The sequence below is a fragment of the Takifugu rubripes genome, chromosome 19 (assembly GCF_901000725.2).
Source record: "Takifugu rubripes chromosome 19, fTakRub1.2, whole genome shotgun sequence".
NCBI classification, from domain to species: Eukaryota; Metazoa; Chordata; class Actinopteri; order Tetraodontiformes; family Tetraodontidae; genus Takifugu; species Takifugu rubripes.
This window is the reverse complement of record NC_042303.1, coordinates 13,337,995-13,360,765: the sequence shown is the minus strand read 5'-3', so window position 1 is coordinate 13,360,765 and position 22,771 is coordinate 13,337,995. Positions and strand designations below refer to the sequence as shown.

Below are 22,771 nucleotides of genomic sequence, written 5' to 3'. Positions count from 1 at the left end.
GCCGATGGAGCACTGCTGTAGCTGCCCATGCTAGACCTCCTCACCAACGTTTTCAAAGGTTTTCCTTTAAAACACCTGAGAGGAGAGACACGCTGTCACGTTGAAGCAGATCTGAGGGGCGGGGCTATAGGCTGAAGGCTGCCTGCTAGCGTTCACGCTTACCCAGGTAAATAAAGTCCTGGAAATAAAAGCATTGGCGGAAAAGAGGCTAATTAGTTTACTTGTATTGCACCGAAGCACATTTGAGTTGGGCGGTGAGGAAGCTGGTGGCACGCTTCATCTTTATATTGAGTTTTGGAACATGAACAACGGCCGTCATCTGCATCAAACCATTAGCTCAGCGCTAAAGGGCCCCACAATAGAGCCAATTTATATAAAACCCACCAATTATTCTGGTTTAAGCTGGTCTGCGGTCACCATTTTTGCTGATGTCTGTAGTGTTTATACCTGTAAACAACACTGATTTGCTGATTCATGCTGAGCCAGAGATGTCAGATGAAGCCAAAACTCTGGAATCTGGATTCAAATCCACGAGCCGCCTTAAATAACGAAACAAAAACCCTCAAGACGACACATGCGCATGAAAAATGTCCCCCTGGTGGAACTGTGGGTTGATCCCGCCGCCACACTAATGAGAAACGTTCCTCCCTGGAAACACAAACACATCGACTGTGCAAACATATCTTTAACTCCTTTCATCCGGCCTTGCCTTCAAGGCTCCCCCTCCGAATTTAGTGTGAGCAAAGTTGGAGCCGCGTTTTATCACGGCGATATCTTCTTTAAGGAGGCGAAGCGTGCAAACCGCCTCAAGGCTACACACTGTCTGTTATCTCCCAGTACAATATCATCATTCCACACAGCCCAGAGCGAGGTGGCGGGACCTCGGCGAGAGCCGGGCTTCAGAACCGGGAACGTGAGTAAACCGGGGCCAAGTTTTAGGAGACCCCTGGGAAATATCAGAGGCTCCCGCTCTGCCATATGATGACTTTAGTGAAAACCTATTGACTTCAGAGTGTGATTCTGTTATGTGAGGACGCGGCGTGGAAGCAGCCGGCGTGCTAGCAGAGATATCTGCCAAGGGAGCCCGTTACTGCACCGATCCCTCTGAGGGTTCTAGCGTTACCGCGGCAGAATGTGCACCGGCCCAGGTAAAGTTCTGGCTGCCCCGAGTCTCCTGGCGTCCGACTCCGGACCAGCTATGATTTCGTCAAATGGCTTGCTTTGATCCTTTGATTCCAGCTCTCTGTCGATTTTAAGAGATCTATTAAATAAATCCGTCAAATCTTACGCACAGCTGGGGAGAAATGTCCATAAATATCAATTGTGAAAAAGTGCACGGGTCCAGAGCTCTTCTGTAGCTACGGCGCAGGATTCCGAGTGGAGCCGGCGCACAGCAGAAATGCAGCTGGTCGTCCTCCCCCTTCTTCCTCGGGAAGGCCCGCGCCTCCCTCGCAAATCGAATCACCTTTTAATCATCTCGGTCTTTCCTTCTGTTTCCCTCCATCCCTGCTCACTCGCTGACTCGGCTAATCAGCGGCGCCTTCCACTCCCCTGATCTTTCCATCCTCTCCACCCCTCCGTTCCTCCTTTTGCTATTAACATAAACACGTTTGCATCCGTCCCCGCTGATTGTTTAGCTGCCGTGTTCAGCATCCAGATTTGATTTTCCCACAATTGCCCTAATTAGCATTACAAATTCACACTTAGAGAGGAGCAGAAATATTTGTTATTCCTGACACACTCATTTACGGGAATGGAGGGAAAAGGAAAAGGGAGCGCCAGATTGGCGCCACAAAAGGTGCATTATTGCCTCACAATAATGAGGAATCTTATCACAGCCTGCTGAAGCTACACTTTCACTATATTTGTGTAAATCGATAAATGGCCTGTTTGCTTCAGCCAAATAAAACAGCAGCCATCAATGGGACCATATTGGACGCGATAAAAGGTGTAATCACAAGAGGAAAGGTAGCTCTTATCTTCTCCTGCTGCTGCCCTCTCCATCCCTGACCATGTTTTCTAAAGCCAGTGATTAGACCTAAGACGGGGCTCTCTCATTATCCACCGTTCTCCAGTTCCTCCTTAATCCTGTCTCTGCTCCAAAGCTTCCTGTGTCAATGATAGGCCGGGTCGCTCATTAGGCTCCAGCTCGCAAGGCGGAGGCAAAACCTGTCCTGTTTTCGTCTGTGGGAGAAGCTGAAGGCCGTCTCAGAGGTCAGCTCGCCACGCTACTACCACTGATCACCGATTGATTAATCCCACGAGCTTCTCATTTACACTTCACGTGACGTGCGAGGAGGGGAGGGAAAGATGAGGTCAACATGGCTATCAGACGCTGTAAATGTGTACAGGTCAATTATCAGCATCAGGACTGAAAAGTCATGCTTCTGAAGGATCGAACAGGACTTAGGAGTCGTCAATTTTACCGTCATATTATGTGTCATGAATATAAGACGGTAATCAGCTGCACAAGTACTGACCGTACCAAAGAATCAGCCTCTGGCGGGAAATGCTAAAGGGGATGCTAGTTACTTAATCAAACCCAACATTTATGCATTTATCCACTCCTCTGAAGCAGGTTTGTGCCACACCGATGCTGGAGGGCCGGAACCTAGCAAAACAGATGAATCTCATTTGAAGAGCTGCTGCCTGTAAAGGTGTAGCTATTGTTCCATTTGCTCATTTGTTAGCGTTAGCATTAACCTTCGAATGAGTCAACCGCATCAATCAGTGCATTTATCACAGCGTTTGTTTTAAATTAAATAAAGGAGGTGATGGTTTCTGCTGCTAGGAAATGCAGATGGGAGCCACGAGAGGGGCAACAAAGCAATGGGCACAGGCCATAAATCCAAGCGGGCAAAAAGGCAATAAAAGTGTAATGCTGGGAGAGGCTGCGGAATTGTGATAAAGAGTCCCACATTACAGGACAGAGTCGTTTGGTACGTCGATGCCCGCTGTGGTTAGGAAACGCAATATGCCGTGTTGTGTTGTAGAGGAAATAAGTATCTGTGTAACGGGCGCCACTGGATGTGTGAAGGATGATCTGCAAATGTGGAGAACCGTCAACGGCTGTTTGTTCTGAAGTGCCCCCGGTCGGCCCTGAAGAATCAATTATGAACCCGAGGGGTACGTATGGGCCCCACGCGCTCCACCCTTCCTCTCCTGGGGCGTTTGATGTCGCTGGCCGCCTGCCTCTGTCCAAATGTTCAGATCACAGAGGCGGTTACAGGAGGATTTTAATGAGCACCCTTGCTTATGTGCAAGGGAGTAATGGAGGACATCAGTGGATTCCAGCTGCGCCGTTTTCACACAAGAGGCTAAATGGAGCAGCAGCTAGCACCCTGCCAATGTCCTCTCCTGCCATTGGACGGTTTATAAGTAATCCAAGGCAAGGTCTTCCGTCCCCACCAGTGTCCTGCGGCCCCCTTGCGCCGCCTGTGTGAATCCCATTGTGGCGTTTATCAGTGATCATCGGCGGCGCTTAATACGAGCATCCAGCCGCCTGTAAGTGGGCAGAGTTAAGCCTCGCTGACTAGCTGCAGAGGGGGGAGCCACAACGGGAGAGGCCGAACACCCCTGTTCACCTATTGACCGGGAGGGAAGAGGGAGGCCCGTCTCGTCGGGCGGCGGCGGCCAAAACCATTATCCTTATCGCTTCGGGACAACTCGCCGCAGGTCAGGAGAGAAAAGGGAACACTGGGAGGTGAAACGAGCGCCCCTCTCGCCGTGTTGACCCGCTCTCGTGCTGCACATTTCTGCATTTCTCATTAACTGATAATACATCGCTTCTGACCTTGAGATAAAAGCACTTTAGCCGCAGACGAGTGGTTAATCTGGGAAGAATCGGACTGTTTAGGTTATCAGGTGAGAGCGGGTGTACGCGCTATCGCGGGTCGAGGCTTAATCGCTCTTCTCGCGCCGTCATTATGCACAGTGGAAGCGGGTAACGCCCGTCCATCACGCCCGGCGCCATTGAGGAACGCGACTTCATTTTCTGGCAACGGGACTGGATGGATTTAACAAGCGCAATTAGGGTTCGATCATTACATTTGATTTAATTGACCCGGCGGATCCTGACATAATCCCTGCCATGACACGAATAAATCATGGATTACGGATTACGCTTTAATTACAGAATAATCTCAGCAGCAAATGAGTCGGGAATAGGTTTATTGAGCAATAATGAGCTCCAAATTACCTCAAACTCGTCGTCTCCCAACACAAATGAGGAGTGCTGACGGGAAGTTCTTTTTTAATAAAAAGCATCAGAAAACCCGGCAGCAGACTCCCTTCACCACGCTGCGCTTTTAACTGAGCTGTTCCACGGAGACAGACGAGGTCAGATGATAAAGAGGCAGAGACCAACGTGAGGCCAAAATTAAATAAAGCAGCTAACCGTGTTTGGAAAAATGGAGCCTTTAAAAATGCTCCCCAGTCTAATTACAAGTACTGAAATTAGCCAAATGATTGCTATTGAAGTTGTTGCTTTGGCAAAAGAAATGGGATCGACTGGTTGCCAGTTTGACAAAGTGCTTCTAGAATCTAGTCAACAAACGCTTGAACTTCCCAACACGAGAGAGCACTGACGTGACAGCATGCCTGGAGACGGCTCATGAAGGAAGCATGTGGAGATAGCACCATGCTAACAGGCGAGCTGCCTCCTAATGTGCTTCAAATTCTGTAGTTCCTGCTCTTCAGCCTGATCTTACATCACTATTAAATTAGCATTATCTGTTCACTCACTGTTTAGTGGCTGAATAAGATTATTTTGCAGGTGCTCTAGCATCATTATTCAATAATCAAAGTTTTAAGCCTTAAAAAGAGCGTTTTAATCCTGCCTGATGAAGTCAAGTACATCTTCAGACATAAAAGAGTCTCAGTGTTGTGCAAAATAAAAATGCAGTGATCTTACAACAGTAGCGGCTGCGTGTGCCCGAGGAACATATATATGTATATATTCAGCAGTCTGGCAGCTCCAGCTCAATCCGGGTTCCGGCTGCAGACATCAAATTCAACTCTAAGCGTAATTTCCCTGCCAAATCTGTAACTGAGAATGGCCTTTCGCTGGCATCATTTTGTCAGTGTATCGGCGAGCTGGGAGCCTGTGTAAGCTAGCCAGCAGCCATCTCATGATGTGTCGTGTGCTGTAGCTCGCTAACGTGTAACGTATGTTTAAGCCCGAGCTGTCTGCGGTGCATAAATCTCTGTCGCGCTGCAGGCGGAGAGGTGTCGGGGAGGTGGATGAGGACATCCTGAGCTGTATGAAGGATGGTGGCAGCCTATCCCCCGGGCCGCGGCGATGGCGCTGCATCGATCCCGTCGCTCCCGAAACCCGAGGTTCGTCGGCTTTCCGGCTCTGTCAGCACTGCTCGGCTCAGCGTTGCATCTAATGACGTTTCCTTCAGAGAGGCGGGGGAAAAGAAAAAAAAAGAAGCCAGACAAAAGGAAGCGGAGGCGCTGATGTATCTGGAGCCAGACAGGTGGGGTTGAGATCGTCTGAATTAGCGCTTCACTTTTTTATGAACTTGCAGCTAATATTTACCGACAGGAGGAGGGAAGCTGGAGCGAGTTTGCCTCAAAACTCCAGCACCTGTTTGTCCAATTTAGCTGCCAACTGATTCTCTGGGAAACCTAATCCCACTAATCCACAGGCATTTACACAGGTGGACATGTGCAGCAAGTGCTGTCGTCTGGAGGCAGCCGGTGTTTGTCTTCTAAGGTGACTCTTTATGTACACCAGTTTATATCTTGTCTCATTAATCTCTCAGCTCGCTTCGCTTCCACCCAGAGACCTTCTGCTCTCTCCTCTCTCACATACTTAGCAGATTCACAACACTTCAGTTCATTTAATCCTGTTTGCTCTCGCTGGAAGCGCCGACTCTTTAGTGCGTACTCATCGTCGAGCACTAAATGGAGAGATTGGAGAGGAGAGATTTTTGCCCAACTGCTCCTCCTGTGATGCATCTTCTTGAGACAAACAAGGTCAAGTATACACTTACAGATCCGGTGTGTAGGATTTATGGGTATTCTGTTGGTACTCGGCTTTGGGCACAGAAAGAACATAAACACAGCTGGTTCAGATTACAGCCGGTGTTTGGTTAGCTTAGCATATGTTAGCATGCTACAAAAAGAGCAATGGCAGCCTGACGAGCAAGAAAAATGTATTGTTTTTCCCCCCTTACTCATAAAACTAAAGGACTTTTTCAGTCAGAGGGCGCGGCTAACGTAGGTAATCAGTATTGTACCTTCAGCCGTGGCGGCAACAAGCCCAAAGCCTTTAAATGCATCTAGAAAGAAGTTGTACTGTCCCGCTGGGACATGTAAAACTGTGCTGCATGGGGAGGGGAAAAGCCTTTCAGTTGCCCCTATTTGTGTATTCAGCAATAATGGTGCAGTAAAAATCCATTAGGCAAAACTGCTATGTTGGCATGGTTACCATTTCGGCAGGATAAGCAAATTCCTGCGCGGCCTGGAAGCTCTGCAGGGCTGTCATATGCCTGACGTCTCTTTCCACGTGTCAACATGATTTCGCCGCAATGTTTCAGGCGGACCGTTTTCCCAGGAGGAGCAGTTTGTAATCCGAACAATGCTTCGTTAAAACGCTCATATTTATGGCCAGATAAAGAGTTTCTGATGATGAATGGAGATCTTTTTACTCCTGCCAGTTAAAAAAACAACACATTCTCGACGACTCTGCAAAAAGATCCGGCTTGGAAAATGTCACTCCAGCTTCCATTTTAGACACTCTGACATTTGCCTTCCATCTTTGGAAGCTGTGATTCCATCTCTCCAAACAAAGGCCCTAATCTCCCCGGCTCCTCGGCTGGCAAAGGCCAGAGAGATTAACCAAATTACTCTTTGACTCGAGTGAATGAAGGAAAACAATAAATTCCCCGTTTAAATCTAATCCCACGTGGGAGCAGCGGAGGAGGTGAACGGAGAGAGATGAAGGATTCCGGACCTCGGCCGCGCGTGGCCTCATTTTTTTCCTGAGTGTTTTGCTTAACTACAGCCGAAGAAAGATGAGGGAGGAGGCAGGAAAACGGAGAGGAGGAGCGAGTGCAGCAGAGAGGGAAGTGATTGAGTGACGGACCGGCGGAGGGGAAGAGAACCGGGAGAGAGGGAACGGCCTCAGCGGCACCCGAGTGTCAGAGTTAATGCGCTCGATGGTCAAAAGTAAAGAGAATCGAACAGTTTCTGCGCCTATTGAGTGTCGAATGGCAGGAGGTCATGTGACGCGCGTGGCCCTGTTTCTGCTGCGGGTTCCCAGACGGCGACGGGCGTCCTCGCCGCTCTCTGATGGCGTTGCACTGACAGCGGGTGCCACCTGTCACCACGTGACGGCCTGTTTTTAACGGTGGGCGGAGGCAGGCGGAGGCAGGCGGCGGCTGAGCAGTCAGCTGAATATTTGTACGGCGTGCGCAGAGAGGTCAGGGCCGGGCACCTGCGGCGGCGGCGGCGTGAATGAAACCCGCCTTCCTCCGCATGGAGGTGTCAGGCGCCGGGAGAGAGCCGTCAGCGCGGACGCTTAAACCGGAACGGCGCTTCCCGCCCCGACTGGCGGTGTCAGCCCTTCAAACGCTCGGCTCTCTCCTGCCTGGAGGCGGGGAGTGAAGAATGAACCCGTCCCGGCTCCTGTAAACAAAGGAGCAGCTCTGCTCCCCTCCGCCGGTGTCTCCCTGAGCCACGTCAAGCTCTCGGAAGGAGATGAGGAATCTCTCCCGCTCCCTTTGCTTCTGCGCTGCTCCTCCATAAATTGAAAGGGGGAGATAATGAAGATAGAACGGGGGAGGGCAGGGATGGTGATCCAGAAATATTGAAATTGACTTAAACCCCTCGACCCATCGCTCAATTTTCTTGTTCGGAACGTCCATTAAATATTCATATTTCCCTTATAAGAGGGAGGCTGTGCTTTTCTGAGAGGCTGCTGCAGAGCCTGGACATGCTAGCTTCCCCCTCCGGGGGCCATTTCAGTTCAGTCCCACTCCAGACAATCTTCTTTCTTGATTGTTGAGGGAAAAGAGATAAATGTCAGCAGTAGATGTTTACCTTCAACCAGAAGCTTCACCAGACTAGCATTTGTTAGCATGAAACATTTCACGTGAGTTAACTGACCTAAAAAAAGTGAAAATAATTTTTTTTTCTTTGCTCCAGATCAGACGAATTTAGCGGTGAAGTCGACGCACTTGAAACGTGCCAACCCCCCGCCAAAAGCATTGCTGAAGCCTGCGATAATGCTAACACCGCTAACCTCGGCGCTGCTAACAGCTGACAAAGTCGTTTCATTCAAACAGCCGAAGCTTGATTTTAAATCACCATCTGCTCCACAATCTGGGAGCCAGGAACAACTGAACAGGCTGATTTCCTGGTGTTCAACAGCAAAATGCCAGCCTGCGTTTCAAGAGAAAAGTTCAAATCAAAGTTAAATTCCACAACAAATAATCACTTTTCTGATAAGTCTTTTATAAATATATGATTTTCAGATGGTGTCCTAAATTCAGGTTATACTTCCTGGAAATTCTGCTTTGAGAAAGCCATCCATCCATCCACCCACCCACCCACCCATCCATCCATCCATCCATCCATCCATCCATCCACCCACCCATCCATCCATCCATCTACCCACCCATTCATCCACCCACCCACCCACCCACCCATCCATCCATCCACCCATCCATCCATCCATCCACCCATCCATCCATCCACCCATCCATCCATCCACTCATCCACCCACCCATCCATCCATCCATCCATCCACCCACCCACCCACTCATCCATCCATCCACCCACCCACCCACTCACCCATCCATCCACCCATCCACCCACCCATCCATCCACCCACCCATCCACCCATCCACCCACCCATCCATCCATCCATCCATCCACCCATCCATCCATCCACCCACCCACCCATCCATCCATCCATCTACCCACCCATTCATCCACCCACCCACCCACCCATCCACCCATCCATCCATCCACCCATCCATCCATCCACCCACCCATCCATCCATCCATCCATCCATCCATCCACCCATCCTTCCACCCATCCATCCATCCACCCCTGTGTGTTCTTGCTGCTGGAATCACACACTTCCTCAGCTCATCTATAATATATCTCCTGTTTGCTCCAAACATCAACACATCGGCACATTTCACACACGGAAGCAGCGAGAACGTGTCCAACTCCCAGAACCACCCGCGCAGACGCCGTCGTGTCAGACCACTGACGCATCACAAAACACTGAAGAAAGTGCTGTCCCGCCACATCGGACGACTTCCCAGGCAGAGACGTCTACTTCCTGCCAGACCGAACATGGCAACATGCGGCGCTGCGGCCTGTCAGGCACCACGTGCGTGTGTTTGTTAGCTGGGCGGGTGGAGCCGACCCCGGCCCAGACACAGTTCGCAGCACTTCAGCTCCCTGCAGACGCCGCGGCGGCTGTTTAGACCCAAACATATTTCTGATGACTAATTCAGCTGCAATCCGCAGCGCCATCAGCGTTTTCTGGAGTAGAAAAGCACTTAAACAGCACAAGTGGCTGGAGCTGTTTTCCGCCTGGCAATCATGAAATAAAGAACATTGTCTGCGCTTTTGTCTTCTCATTGTCTGTGCGTCCAAAAGCAAAGATGTGGCTGCTGGTGTAACCTTCAGCACCTTCAAGCAGCAGTTCTGAAACAGTCTGAAGTCGTTTTTTTGTTAATTAGAGGAATTCTTTGGGAGGAATTTGGGCATTTCAAGCCCACTCCTGCAAATGCTGCATCAGAATATTAACATAAATGTTGGCCCTTAGTTTCAGTGATGACGTAGTTTAACTGTTTGAGTAGACCTGTCGTCATGGCCACCTGCGTTAGCTCCATATTTCATGCCTCTTCGGGATGCACGAATGACGCACATGTGCACTGTTCACATAACACGTATGATTATAAACTGAAGGCTTAAACGTATTCAGATCCAAGTTATCAACACAAAACGGAACTTTATGGAAGCATTTTCTGCTGCAGCAAAAGCCCGTTTAAAGCAAACATGAGCACGGCGGTCGGAGAGGTGAGGATGTGTCACGACTGCTCCGCTTCATTATACAAACACCCACACACGCCACTCAAAACTGATCTTATGCATCGTTAACCTACAGAATCAACAGGTACAGCCACGAAAAGTGACGGACTGTACTGTTAAGTGCAGCTCTGAGGTCACTGGATCAATCTTTGATGACATTAAAACCATCTATGTGACAGAAACCAAGGAGCTCGTGGAGGAGAGTCAGAGCTGGTCTCTGCGTTTCACCTCTGAAGCCATTTAAAAGCCAAAAGCTCACACTGAGAGCGTCACTGCGCCACATTTTAGAGGCGTCGGCACGGATAAAAGTGAGGAGAGGGGACCAGTGCAATAAATAAGAGATGCGGGGAGAGGATAAAAGGAGGAGAGGAACCAAATAAAAGGGAAAAATATGAAGATTAGCCCAGAGTCTGAGGAGAGCCAGATCAGACAAAAGTAGAAAGGAAAAGCGATTAGAGCGATTTGAGCGACTTAATTGACAAACTTTAAATGTGCCAACGCCCAAGTGTGTGTGCTTGATGGAACATTGTCAAGAGAGACAGAGAGAGAGACAGACAGGGACAGAGAGAGAGACAGAGAGAGAGACAGACAGGGACAGAGAGAGAGAGAGAGAGACAGAGAGAGACACAGGGACAGACCGAGAGAGAGAGACAGAGAGACAGAGAGAGAGACAGACAGGGACAGAGAGAGACAGAGAGAGACACAGGGACAGACAGAGAGAGAGAGAGACAGGGACAGAGACAGAGAGAGAGAGAGACAAGGACAGACAGAGAGAGAGAGACAGAGAGAGACACAGGGACAGACAGAGAGAGAGACAGACAGGGACAGAGACAGAGAGAGAGAGAGAGAGAGAGACAGAGAGAGAGACAGGGACAGACAGAGAGACAGGTACAGACAGAGAGAGAGAGACAGAGAGAGAGAGAGAGACAGGGACAGACAGAGAGAGAGAGACAGGTACAGACAGAGAGAGAGAGAGAGAGAGAGACAGGGACAGAGAGAGAGAGAGTTTACATAGAGAGAATTCCATTTTTACAAATACAACCTGCAGATTGGGACTAAAGCTACTGAGCCTCTGAGTCATTTCATTCTCACTTTCCCAGAATAAACGTTAGCATCCTTTCAGCGAGCACGTGCAGAGCACCAGGAGAACCAAAGCAGACAATTGTTTGGGAATGAATCAAATGCCCTTAAAATGTCCGTGCTTATTCCTGACCCGATGAACATTCACGTACAAATGCACAAGCGGGCCGTTTCTGCAGACACATTATCAGTCATCCAAACATTTCTAGGTCCCCGCAGGCTGTCGGAACCCTCAGCGGGCACTGGGTGTCCCGAAATCACCCTCTCCCGATTTCCCAGCGAAGGCACAACCAGCTGATGTCGTCTTTATTTCCCCTTTTCATCATCAAAGCGGCACAGACGCTAAAACACGGCATAAACACCAAACAGCATGGAGCTAAACACCGAACAGGTCCACCGAGAGTGTGTGTGTGTGTGTGTGTGCATGTGTGTGTGTGTGCTACGGATGACTGAAGGGTTTTGGCAGAACGAGGTCACTCTGTTCCACCAGGTGAACGTGTGTGGGGGTGGACGGGATTGGGACATGTGCTTGTGTGTTTTGAAAAACCAAAAATATCTGTTCATAATGATATTTCTGCCTTCGACACACAACTCTGAGTTCACTCACAGGAAGTGAAATGAGGGCTGAAAACGCTGCAACACAATCAGAGCCGAGGCAGCTAATTATTGTCATTATGCGGGAGGAGCAGGAATAAACCATAGTCACGTGTCGTTTTAGCAGCAAAAGCTCGAAATCAGAATGAAAAAGGACTTACTGTTGTTCCTTTAATGGAATAATTGTGATTATTACAGAAATGATTAGGTTCTGGTTACATCCATTTACACAGAAAACTCAAGCCAGACCAGGAAATAGCTGTCATGGTACGGTGAAATATGCATCTAGCTGCTCCGAGTCCATGCAGGCCAAGTTTGATGCATACGTGATTCCCAGTGGACATCTGGGAATCTTGGAGTGTACTTGGCAGCGCGAGTACTTACAAATGGAACAGTTCTCGAGCGAAACCTGTACCTGAGAGGGCAAATCCATGGGAGTGTGCCTATCGAGAAACTCCCCGGTTCTAATCGAATGCTTTTATTTTGAAACTGTGGCGCAGCCCTGAGCCTCATGCAGCTGTGCGGGTTCACAAGTGGGACACGACTTTTACAAGTGATTTTAGGGACCTGCGATGGTTCATGATGACAAATCCAGAAGCCGCGGTGCCAGGTGAATGTGCCATTTTACATCCACTGACAAGACTCTTTAGACTCTCACTCTGTTTCACCATAAGGCGGAGAGGTGTGAATATGCGGCGGACGCCGTCCTCCGAGGACCGAGAGATTGACGAGTTGCCTAATGAGAGTCTCAGGAGGAGGTAGTGGCATGTCATCTGTCCCAGTAACACGGAGTGGTGCCCTTCTTTCAACGCCATTAACTCACCCAGTCATGCTAACAAAAACACACACGGGTGAAATGAGGTTAAGGAGGCTCTCGTGTCGGCTCGTACCTGAGTAAACACACGGACAGCAGATGTGTCAACACAATTAGCCATCAGTTACGTTTATTGAGGATGTTGAGATATTTTGTTTGCTAGCCCGCCTGCCTGCCTGCTAGATGCAAAGCCTGTTTGATTTATCGCATCCTTGGCTCTGGAGACGCTTGTCGCTAACACAAGTGGGGTGGAGGAGAGCCTGCGGGGGAACTAATGTTCAACCTGCAATGTCCTAAATATTTACCAGCTGCCTCCTGCCGTAAACCTGCTGATGGCAGCGACTTCTCCGTGGACGAAGGGAACAGGCGGAGGAGGAGGCCCAACCCTCCACGGGCCACATGGCCTACTTGTGCGGAGGTGACCCCCAGTGTGTTCTACACGACCCTGATATCCGCCGTTGTTATTTATGAGCCTGCAAAGGTGTTCTTTTGCAGGGGGGGGGGGGGTGTGTGTGTGCACCACCTGTTTAATGATGTAAAGTAAAGGATAGGGGGGGTGTTAGTGCAGCTCTCTCACGGCAAGATGAGATACAGGAGATCCTGGTGTTAAACCCCCAAAGGAGCAGGGATTGTTTTGCAAACCTGATGGCTTCTATTGACTTGGGCCCCGTACATGTGTTGCCTAGCGTGCGATTAGGAAATCAATATTGCTATTATGTGCGAACACAAATGGGCATTTTCCATATACGTGGAGTGGCTCGTTACGGCGGTGCAGTAAGACGGCTTCTGCACTCCCATTAAGACTGGATCATCCATTAGAGGTGTGCGTGAAGAACCGTGGGGAACGTGGAGCGGTCAGCTGCAGGTTGAGCCAGACTGAACGGATGGAAAAGCTGAGCAGTGCAGCGTGCAAATGAGTGGCTGGAGGTGAGGCAACTGCTGTTTAATATCAGAATCAAACACCGAGTCTTTAATGGCTAAATCTGCCTGCCAGCGCCGACATCGTTTCTGCAGGAATGCAGAACAAATTCCTGCTGTAGAACCAGAATCAGAAGCTGCTTTTTTTAATGCCTCACAAGTGAAAGTGAAAAATGACTGCAGACAGCTTGAGTACACAAGCTAATCAAGGATTCCAGCGGGGGGAAACAACTCAAAACATGAAACAACCTGATTCACAAGAGTTTGGTGGAAGAGCTAACAAGAACAAACAGAAGATAAGTCTCCTTATATGAGTGAGCCTATCAAAAATAGAGAGCAAAGTGAGTGGAATGGGTTGAAAGTCCAGCAGGGAGTCTCCAACATCGGCAACTAAATGGTGATAAAACCAGATCATCAAGATTCAGATCCACCCAAAGGAATCAATCATGGACGTCTGACGTCGCTAAACCCGCCAAAAAAAGCTAAAGACGACAATATGGGTGACCAATTTCTCTCCTGACCCATGAGACATACAGTCAGGTACTTGCTAATTCAACTAATCAAGATCACCCCCCCCACACACACACACACACACTCATATCTTAACAGAAGCAGCTTTTCACACCATAATTAAACTTTCAGTCATTGTGAATCCTGCTCTTACAACATATGGGCCATCATTTATAAGAGGGGCTCCAAAAAACCCTCTACTTCAAGGTTAATCTTCTAATGACTGGAGACCTTTGAAGGAACGTTATTACAATTTCTTACCTCTTTTTATTATTCTTTTTCTCTGACGGCTCCCAGTCAGGCAGAGGGTTGAGGATGTAATCAGAAGCAAAGATAGCCATCATTTGTGATTAAATGTAGGGGGCCATTTCCTTATTACACGCTGTTGTGCCGAGTAAGGACCCTTGGGGTTTATTATCTGCACTTGAGAATTAATGACATCGAATAGAGCTCTGACAACGGGCTGCATCAAGGGGAAGACGGAGGTGCTGTTGGAGGATCCACAAATGTCGAAGCAGCTTTTCTTATTGACGCGTATACGACATCAGTCCCAGTCTTCGAGTGCAGAAGTTAAGGGGAGACGTGAAAAACTGTGATTACCAGTCACGGCGCCTGCCTTTCCAGCAGTCCTACGGCTGCGTTCCGCACCAGACGTGCGCAGATGCCCAGATCATGGTGGAGCGTGAGAGTAACACGGTCGGCTAATGAAACCACTGCTGCCAATCGACAAACGAAGATAAACATACACGTTTGGGATTTTCCAAGGAGGAGGTTCTGATGGTAAACAACTCCCACACACATTCACTGAGTGTGAATTATCGGTCCCGGATAGAGTCTGGTACAACTCCTACCCACCAAGAGCAACTCCACATTTTCTGTGGAGGATTCTGGGAACCACCTGGAAATATCAAGACCCTAACAAGAACCTCCTGGCACAGGCTGGAATACCAAACATGTCTGTCTTGCACAGCCTCGGTCATGTCGGCCCAATCCCCGAGGACGTGCTGCACAGGAATCCTTGTCTTTGAGAACCCTTCCTACACAGATGCAGGACAAATGATCCCCACATATAATCACGTCAGCAATAATGACACACTTAAAATGTCACAGCAATTTCAATTACAGCATATTTCCGTCACTGTGAGGAAAAACTGCGATGAAAAAGCTATACACCTGTGTATAAACAAACGACCCCCCACACCATTTGCTCAAGGGAGCAGTTAAATGGATCCTCATGAGCATTCTTTGCTATAAAAAGGTGCAGGTCTGCAACTGTATGCGAGCGGCTGCACCTGTAAAAGGCAACAGCGGCGGGCGTGAAAAGCCGAATAAAGGCAGACAAGGTCGATGGACTCTGTGTGAACCTTTACTATTCTTCAAAGCCTTCAGGTCGAACAGAGGACTGGCTTTCCTATAATGAAGAGGAGATTGTTAATCTAGCATTAATGCCTCAATTCCCATTAGAAGCCTTCAAGATTCACAGAGGTGTGAAGCGGTCTTCTGCATGAATGCACACTCCCTCACTCGCTCGCGATGATACCGGCTCACCACAAAGAGCGCCTGAATGAAAGGGGCGTCAAAAGGACATCGATTTCTAATAGAGAACTTCCTGGGCCGGCAGGGGGCTCGCCCTAACCCCCTTCTCTGCGATACGGTCAAGGGCACTGTGTGTGGGAGCAGCCGCCGACCCGGTCTCTCTCCGCTAGGCACCAAATGAACCACCGCAGCGGGACATGAGGATCAGAGAGCGGCGGGAGCCTCCTTTCATCTCTGGGGATTAGCACTTCCATGGCTGCGAAGGATTCATGTTTGTCTGGGTGCAGTGGAACACTCCAGGAGAGCTAGCTACCATTTCGCCACAGGCTACATCCTTCCTGGTTCCGCTCAATTCGGATAATTCCCCCAAGGCCACACATACACGATGCACCCTGGTTAAGACAAAGGTGCGGGAGGAGACGGCCATTCCGGGCGAGGTTTCTCAATATAAATAATAAACCCTGTTAACGCGGTCAAGCCTGGAAAGGCTCAAGTGGTTTCACTCTGGGTTGATCTCCCGGTACGTAAAAACATTGCTCGGAGCTCCGTCCCGGGTTGCGGAAGTAACGATTTATCCGAAGGGAGGCTACACAAAAAAACAACCCTGACATTTGCCGGAGAGTGGAAATTCTAATAGAAGCATTAAACATGCATGGAAACATTGAAAGCTTTACTCTACGGTTCCACTCAAGCGGCACCGGAGCAGGAGAGCGGAGCTGTCGGGGAAGGAGGGTTGCGTGACCGTCTGCGGGATCCTCCAGCACCGGCGGCCTCGCGCTGGGCGACACCTCCCGCGTCATCGCAACACGGGCTGGCCGTGTTGAAATAGAGGGAAAAAGGTTCTGTCAGAATCCCAACTGTGCAGCTGTGTCCCACTTTGGACCGGCTTGGTACTGACAACAGCACTGACTCAGGTGGGCCAAATGAAGCTGTTTACCCAGGTTTTGATCCAATTCCAGCCATTCACGTTATCCCCCGCTGCCGAATTGGACCGTGTTTTCCTTCAATCTGGCTCCTCCTTGAAAACAGACCTGATCCTGTCACGACCCGAACGCTTCGGCTCAGACGTCCGCCACGCCGGCCGGAGCGCTGACGCCGGCTCGTAAATGAGTAATGGCAGCCACATTAACATTAAACTGGGGGTGCGGGCTGAGGGCGGCTCAGACGGGGACCCAGGGAGATCAGGCGCCCTCTGTCTTATAAAGCAGCGGTTGATTAATGTTTGATTCCGGCCGGCCTCGTTCTCCGGCCACGCAGAGCTAATCTGCGGAGCAGGTGAGAGCGATTGAGCTGCGTGGGGGTGAAGAGAAACCGTGTGCACAGGCGCCGTTTGAAAAGGTTGAGCCGGCATTACGTCGCCCGACCCTGCGGTGGCTAAATGTCGGCGGCGTGGAACCGTCCAATCAATCCGAAATAGGAAAGGCAGCAAAGAGGCGATGAAAACAATTCAGGGTAACATCGGGGGTCAGAAAAGCAGTTTGTAGCGCACGTAACAGAAGAGAGCTGGGGAATTTACTCTCCTGGAAACGGGTTTGGAGTCATGAATAATGAAGCGTCTCTTTAGTCAGAAGACTAGTTTGATGGTAAATGAAGATCAGCTGGTTATTTTTAACCCACGACAACCCACGGTGACCCGACCTCATCCAGCCTCATGGTTGACCTTCGTGCATTGTTCCTGAATGACCTCCTGGGATGGTGATCAGGTCATCCTGGTGACTGGGACAGAAAGTGAAATCGTGACACCACCACAATACAAAAAAAAAGGAGGGAGGTTGTTTTGGGGGCCCAAAAGGTAACATCAAACACCTTAAACGGTGGCAGAGCTTGAATATCCTGTCCTGTATTACATTGAACCTGTTCCAAAACCAATCAATTAAAAGGCAATTTTGTGTTACGAAGCAGTCAAAACTGCCATGTTTGCCATTAACAACCGCTCTAATGTCAGAGATCTGTCATAAAAAGAAGTCATGAAGCAATAAAGGCATCAATTGTCTGAAAGAAAACCTGTTTAAAGGCCTTTACAGTGTGTCCGATTGACAAAGGGGAGGTTAAGAATGGTAAATGAGCTCTGACGGATGAGCGACTGGGGAAGACGAACTGAGACGCCGCCGCTGGTGTGAAAAACACACCTGCCCGTACTTCACAGGAAGCAGCCGTTTCATTCCTCATTTCCAGGGAGAATACTTTACACGGCGTTCCCTTCCTCCGCCTGTGAAAGGCGAGGGAATATGCCACGCTGCTCTGCAGTCCTGCAGCTATTGCCGGAGCCCTCAGGAGTAGCGGGGAACTTGTTTGGTGGTGGTTTCTTTTGTAGCAGCGCCAGAGCTGATGTAGGTCTTTAAATAAACATTTCATAAAGACAGACGCCAAAACTGGGTCAGCTTTAACGGGAAATGTTCATCTTTTTCTCCATTAAACGAATAAAACAGTGCAAAACAGAGAATCCCGCCATTATTAAGCGAAAACACTGATGTTCTTATTTAACCAGGCAAAATTATTCATGATCAAATCCCCTTCCGGAGATGTTTTGTATGAAATGCGTATTTTGATTAAGATGTTTGAAGGAAGATTGTTTCATGGTTCCCAAGACTCTTCTTCCAGCTCCCTCTCAAAATGACGGAAAAATCTTTAAATAATTCCACCAGTGTGTTATATTGGTTATTGGAAAAAGGAAGTCACAGTTGAAATGAGATTAACTGACAAGTTAGAGGCATTTAGTTCCAGAGCGTGACAGGAAGCTGTAATAAACGTCACGGAAAGAGGAAACCAGCAGGTGTTGTCATCTGGCGTGTTGACGTGCACCACGTGAAGTCGGCTCCAATGCTAATCCTACACAAGTGACAGATTAGTACATGGCACATAAAATGTCTGCTGCACACACACAGACACACACACACACACACACACACACACACACACACACGGAAACACGCCTAAAGAAGGAAAGTAATCTGGGAGTTTAAGGAACACTGCGAGGTGGCTGTGATTGACAGGCAAATCATTCATGCCGAAACGGCCGCGTGAGAAAGAAAAGCAGCAAACGCTAAAGTTGAAAGTCAGCCGCGGAAATGGCCTCAAAGCAAACTGGAATATTTTGAGCGCCTTTGAAAAGCGTAGCATTAGAGGGAGGAATGTGTTTTGGGGTTTTTTTTGCGTTGAAAGAAATAAAAATCTGAACACTCCGCTTGCAAAAGCCGAGTGCCAATCAAGTGTGCCTGTTTGAGGGTCAGGCCTCACTCCGACGGTGCCTTAGTCACACAGAACAGTTTAACCCGGGAGCGACGCATTTCCACAGCCCTATCCCTGCAGTACGTCGCTCTGCCAGCGAGGGAAAAGAGGCTGAGAAGAACTTCTCGTCCTTCTCATCATTTACCAGCTGGCAGCCAAGATTTTAATGTGTGATGGGATTTGCCTGAGCCAGCAGGGTCTCTGTACATTAGCATGGTTACTTGGAGGGTTGAGCTCCTCCTATTGGAGAAGCACGACACGTGGATTGGACAACTAAAACTATTTGGGAGAGGAGAAATTCTACTTCCTGTTCCCCAGAATCACCCTTAATGTTAGTGTAATTAACCCCGGGAAATGTGACTTTATTAGTTCCTGCTAGGGTGCTAATATAAAGCGAGAGCTAATTGGTGCACAACCTGGCAGAAATGACAAAGATCCAGGAGATAAATCGTTAGAAAAAAAGGACTCAGCAGAGACGACGGTTCTTCTACACCTTAGATGTTAGAATGTTGAAAAATGACCACATATGCTTTTCCAGCAGCAACTGAGCTAATTAAAAGGAGAGATGACAGATGATGCTAACACAGAGCTGGGAAAACCGGCGCCACTAGAACAAACGGAATTTGTAGCTGGAACTGTAAATTCCCAGGGAAAATACTGATCCATTTGAAACAGAACCCAGGGGAGTACCGCTAGGCAACGTCTTGGGCACCTTCGCTGTCTGCAAATGACCAGAACAAAGTCTGTCTGCTGTCCAGACAGCAAAATCCACAGCATCAAGCAGCTCCTGCTCTAGCTTCTGCAGGATGGTTTGCAAAAACTCCCGGCAGAACAACGCCTCATACTTTCCGCGCTCTCCTGTGGGTTTGACGTCTTTTTGAGGAAAAGTTTGAAAACGTGGCAGAGGCAAGTCTTAAATTGAATAGGAAATAAGAGCGTCTCGCTGGAGACAGGCTGCCATCTTTACGCTTGTTTGTTTCTTTCTTTGCTGCCGTCTTTCTTCCTCGTACTCTTGCATAAACCATCTGCCATGAAGGTCCTGTGTGGCTTTATTTCAAGAGCACTTAGTGGCTGTCTTCATCAGCCCGAGATCTGCTGCAGAAAAACAGCTTTAATTGGTGCTGGGGGGAGGCGAACAGAAGGGTCGCGCGCTTTGGCACGTTTGAGGGGGAAACATGTCGGAGAGAATCAAAAATTGCTTCCGGTCCGAATGCTGCTAATGCTAGCATTTCCTAAAACAGTCCTAAAATATACCGGCACACACTCCCCGCTTACGTCACATGAAAACACGTTCAAATGATCAGAAATGGGACGTGTCAGAAGCTACGGCCTGCTGATTGCTCGGAACACCAGTCGTCAGCGCTCCAAAGAGGCAAAGGCAAATCAACAACTGCTAAAATTGCCGACTATAATGTTTTACCCTGTCAATATTCCACGAGCCTTGAATCTGCCCCAGGAAGCCACCCGCTCGGCAGCCAGAAAGATTTAAATAACAGATTTCAGAACTGTGTTGAGCTAAATTCAGGATCTTGTGTGACATTGTAGAGAAAAAGGAAACCCCGTGGAGTGAGGCCAAATCCATTTCAGGACCCAATTGCAATTTCACCAGGGCCAGACGGAAAGCTTTTCCACAATTAGGCTGACAGAAGTGGCCTCTCTGACACATCAGAGGTAACCTGGAACGCTCTCCTCCCCTTTTATTCTCAGTCCATATTTCTCGCTGCTTGTGTTGTTTCAGGGGGGCTTTGAGACATTAGCTCCTGTTGTTGCTGTAGCATTGGAAACATTTCACAGTCCATTAGCTGCTCTCTCAGCTCCAACCACGACTCAAAACCAGAGAGGGGGGTGAGGGAGGCTCGAGGGGGAGGGAGACCGTACAGAACATTAGAGCAATCTGGCACAGAAGTAACACTGAGGACAAGGTGTAATCAGCCTGCCTCTGGTTGGAAGCGTGCACGCAAATATTCAGGAAACTAGGTGAACGACCCGACCAACGACCCTGCTAACAACTCTCAGGTGACCACCCAGATCATTAGCATGCAGATGGTCCACAGGGGCTATATATTTTCAAGCTCTCTCCTCAGCGATTTCAGAACTGAAGAAGCCTTCTGGATAGAAGGCGAAATGTCAAAGAGAAGAAACCCAGTCCAGTTGACATAGAAAACTAACTTGGATTCAGGAGCTGGTTGCAAACAAGAAGCAGCGATGAGCTAAAATTTGAGCCTAAACCCGAGTGAAGCCTCCAGGAACCTTCATACAAGTCAACAAGGTGTAGAGGAAAGATCTGTAGCAGTAATAAGGACATGAGTATGAGCTAGCGTTAGCATAAACGCCATGAGGAACACCGAAGAACTAGGATACAGTGCTTCAGCACGCCTGGACCCAGCGAGCTGAGGCACTGTGGCTCGTCTCCCTCCTCTGAGATGCTCTCTACGCTCCGGGACGTGGTTTGGTTCGAGTCCATCCTTTATTGTGCTTGTAGCCAACAAGCAGTTTAACCTGGTTGAATAAAGCATTCCGGTCGAACCTCTTGAACCAGGTCCTGACAAACAGTTGGGGTTTGTCCAGTTCTAGTGCCGATTTGTGATTAAGGTTTTCGCTTTTATCTGGGCAAAAAAAAAAGGAAAAAAAAAGGCGAAAGCAAAGCTGTGGAGCGGCAGTCGTTTGTTCTGGCCTTTTCCCCCCCCCCCTCCATTCTCATCAATCACAGAAATGCTGACCTTTCATACTGCACAGACGGCCTGTTGGGTCCATTATTTTATTCCTCCTGCAGTAGCACGTTTGGGATTTGTGCTTACAAATGTGAAGTAGGGGGAAAGAGGTTGGAGCTGCACTCGGGGAGCAAGTCACTGGTTCTGGGGGGGGGGTTCACCAGCATGCTGGTACATTTGCGACCAACTGGCCTCTGATGCAGAAGAATCCCCTAAAGACAACAGCTGAATTATACAGGTTTTGAGTAAACAGCTAATTTTCAGTTTGGCGGGAGCATTTGATGGGAGGAAAGGTATTAAACACTGCAGAAAGAGAAAAACTCTTGACCTTTAAAGCTCTCTCACCGTGTGCTTTTTTAAAAAAGAAAGTTTGGCTCCAAGCTAATAATTGCTCTAAACTTTAGCTGTCTGTATACGCAAGAATTGTTAATCCAGCACTGTCGTTCTATAAAAAAATAAATTATGAGTGATGGAAATATTTTCAGAACTCTTTTAAACCTGAATCTGATTCATCATACACTGGTGACAGAGGCTAACCCACAGAGGCTAACCCACAGAGGTTAACCCAAAGACGCTAACCCACTGACCTGCATTCTAACGATACAGCCAAAAATTGTCATTGGGATTGTGGTCAAGGACACTTTCCTATGCTGAATCGACCCGGCATCCTTTGCATCAGTGAGGCGATCACTTATCAGCTACCACCTGAGCCACATCTAACGAGATAAGCTAACCAAGCTCTTTGATCCTATTCCGGCGCCTCTTTCTGTTAATAACATGAAACCAATTAGTCTCAAACTTCAGATTCAAGTGTTGTTTAAAAGGAAAGTGATTTATGGAAGTGAAAATAACTATTGTGCTCTAATAAAGCAGTTAATTGTTAATTAGATTTGAGGAGATCCTGCGTCTCCATTTTCCCTTTTCTCTGATATAGCAGTGAGAGCTTTACATAAATAAATTATCAGGCCTTTGGAGATTAAGGAGAACATACAGCAGGAGGCTAATCAGCAGTACCCACGTCTCTTCACTGTGTGCAGGCTCTGCATTTGGCCCAGACGGTCGTGGAGCTTTTTCGGGGCGCTCGATGCGCTTGAACAATTTGCAAAGTTGGCAGAAAAACCATAATCAATCCGGAGACTATAGATAAGAACCTGAAAGTCAGTCGAGCGGAGCGTTTTCTCTTATCACAATTACACCTTCCCCCTCGCTTCAGGTACAGTCAATTAAGCGAGAAGAGGAGGCGGTGGCGTCCACTTCCTGCTGAAGAGTCCTATCACAGAACTCCAAGGGTCCAGCAGAAGAGCCTCCGGGAGGCAGGTG

The 22,771-nt window shown here is 48.6% G+C and overlaps 1 protein-coding gene and 1 long non-coding RNA gene across 7 annotated transcripts in view; one reads left to right on the top strand and one right to left on the bottom strand.

The window, feature by feature from the left end:
• Positions 1 to 22,771, bottom strand: part of cdh4 (cadherin 4, type 1, R-cadherin (retinal)) — a 126,300-nt gene that overhangs the window by 47,671 nt on the left and 55,858 nt on the right. The window lies entirely within an intron of this gene.
• On the top strand, positions 184 to 8,530 carry LOC115246830 (uncharacterized). Of its 4 annotated transcripts, XR_003885924.1 has the most exons (6): positions 184 to 913; positions 5,219 to 5,337; positions 5,406 to 5,480; positions 5,664 to 5,719; positions 5,826 to 5,982; positions 8,155 to 8,530. It is a non-coding gene; the product is annotated as an uncharacterized lncRNA (long non-coding RNA). The 4 variants fall into 4 exon arrangements; XR_003885922.1 differs by lacking the exon at positions 184 to 913 and having other exon boundaries at positions 5,146 to 5,337; XR_003885925.1 differs by lacking the exon at positions 184 to 913 and having other exon boundaries at positions 5,146 to 5,337; positions 5,652 to 5,719.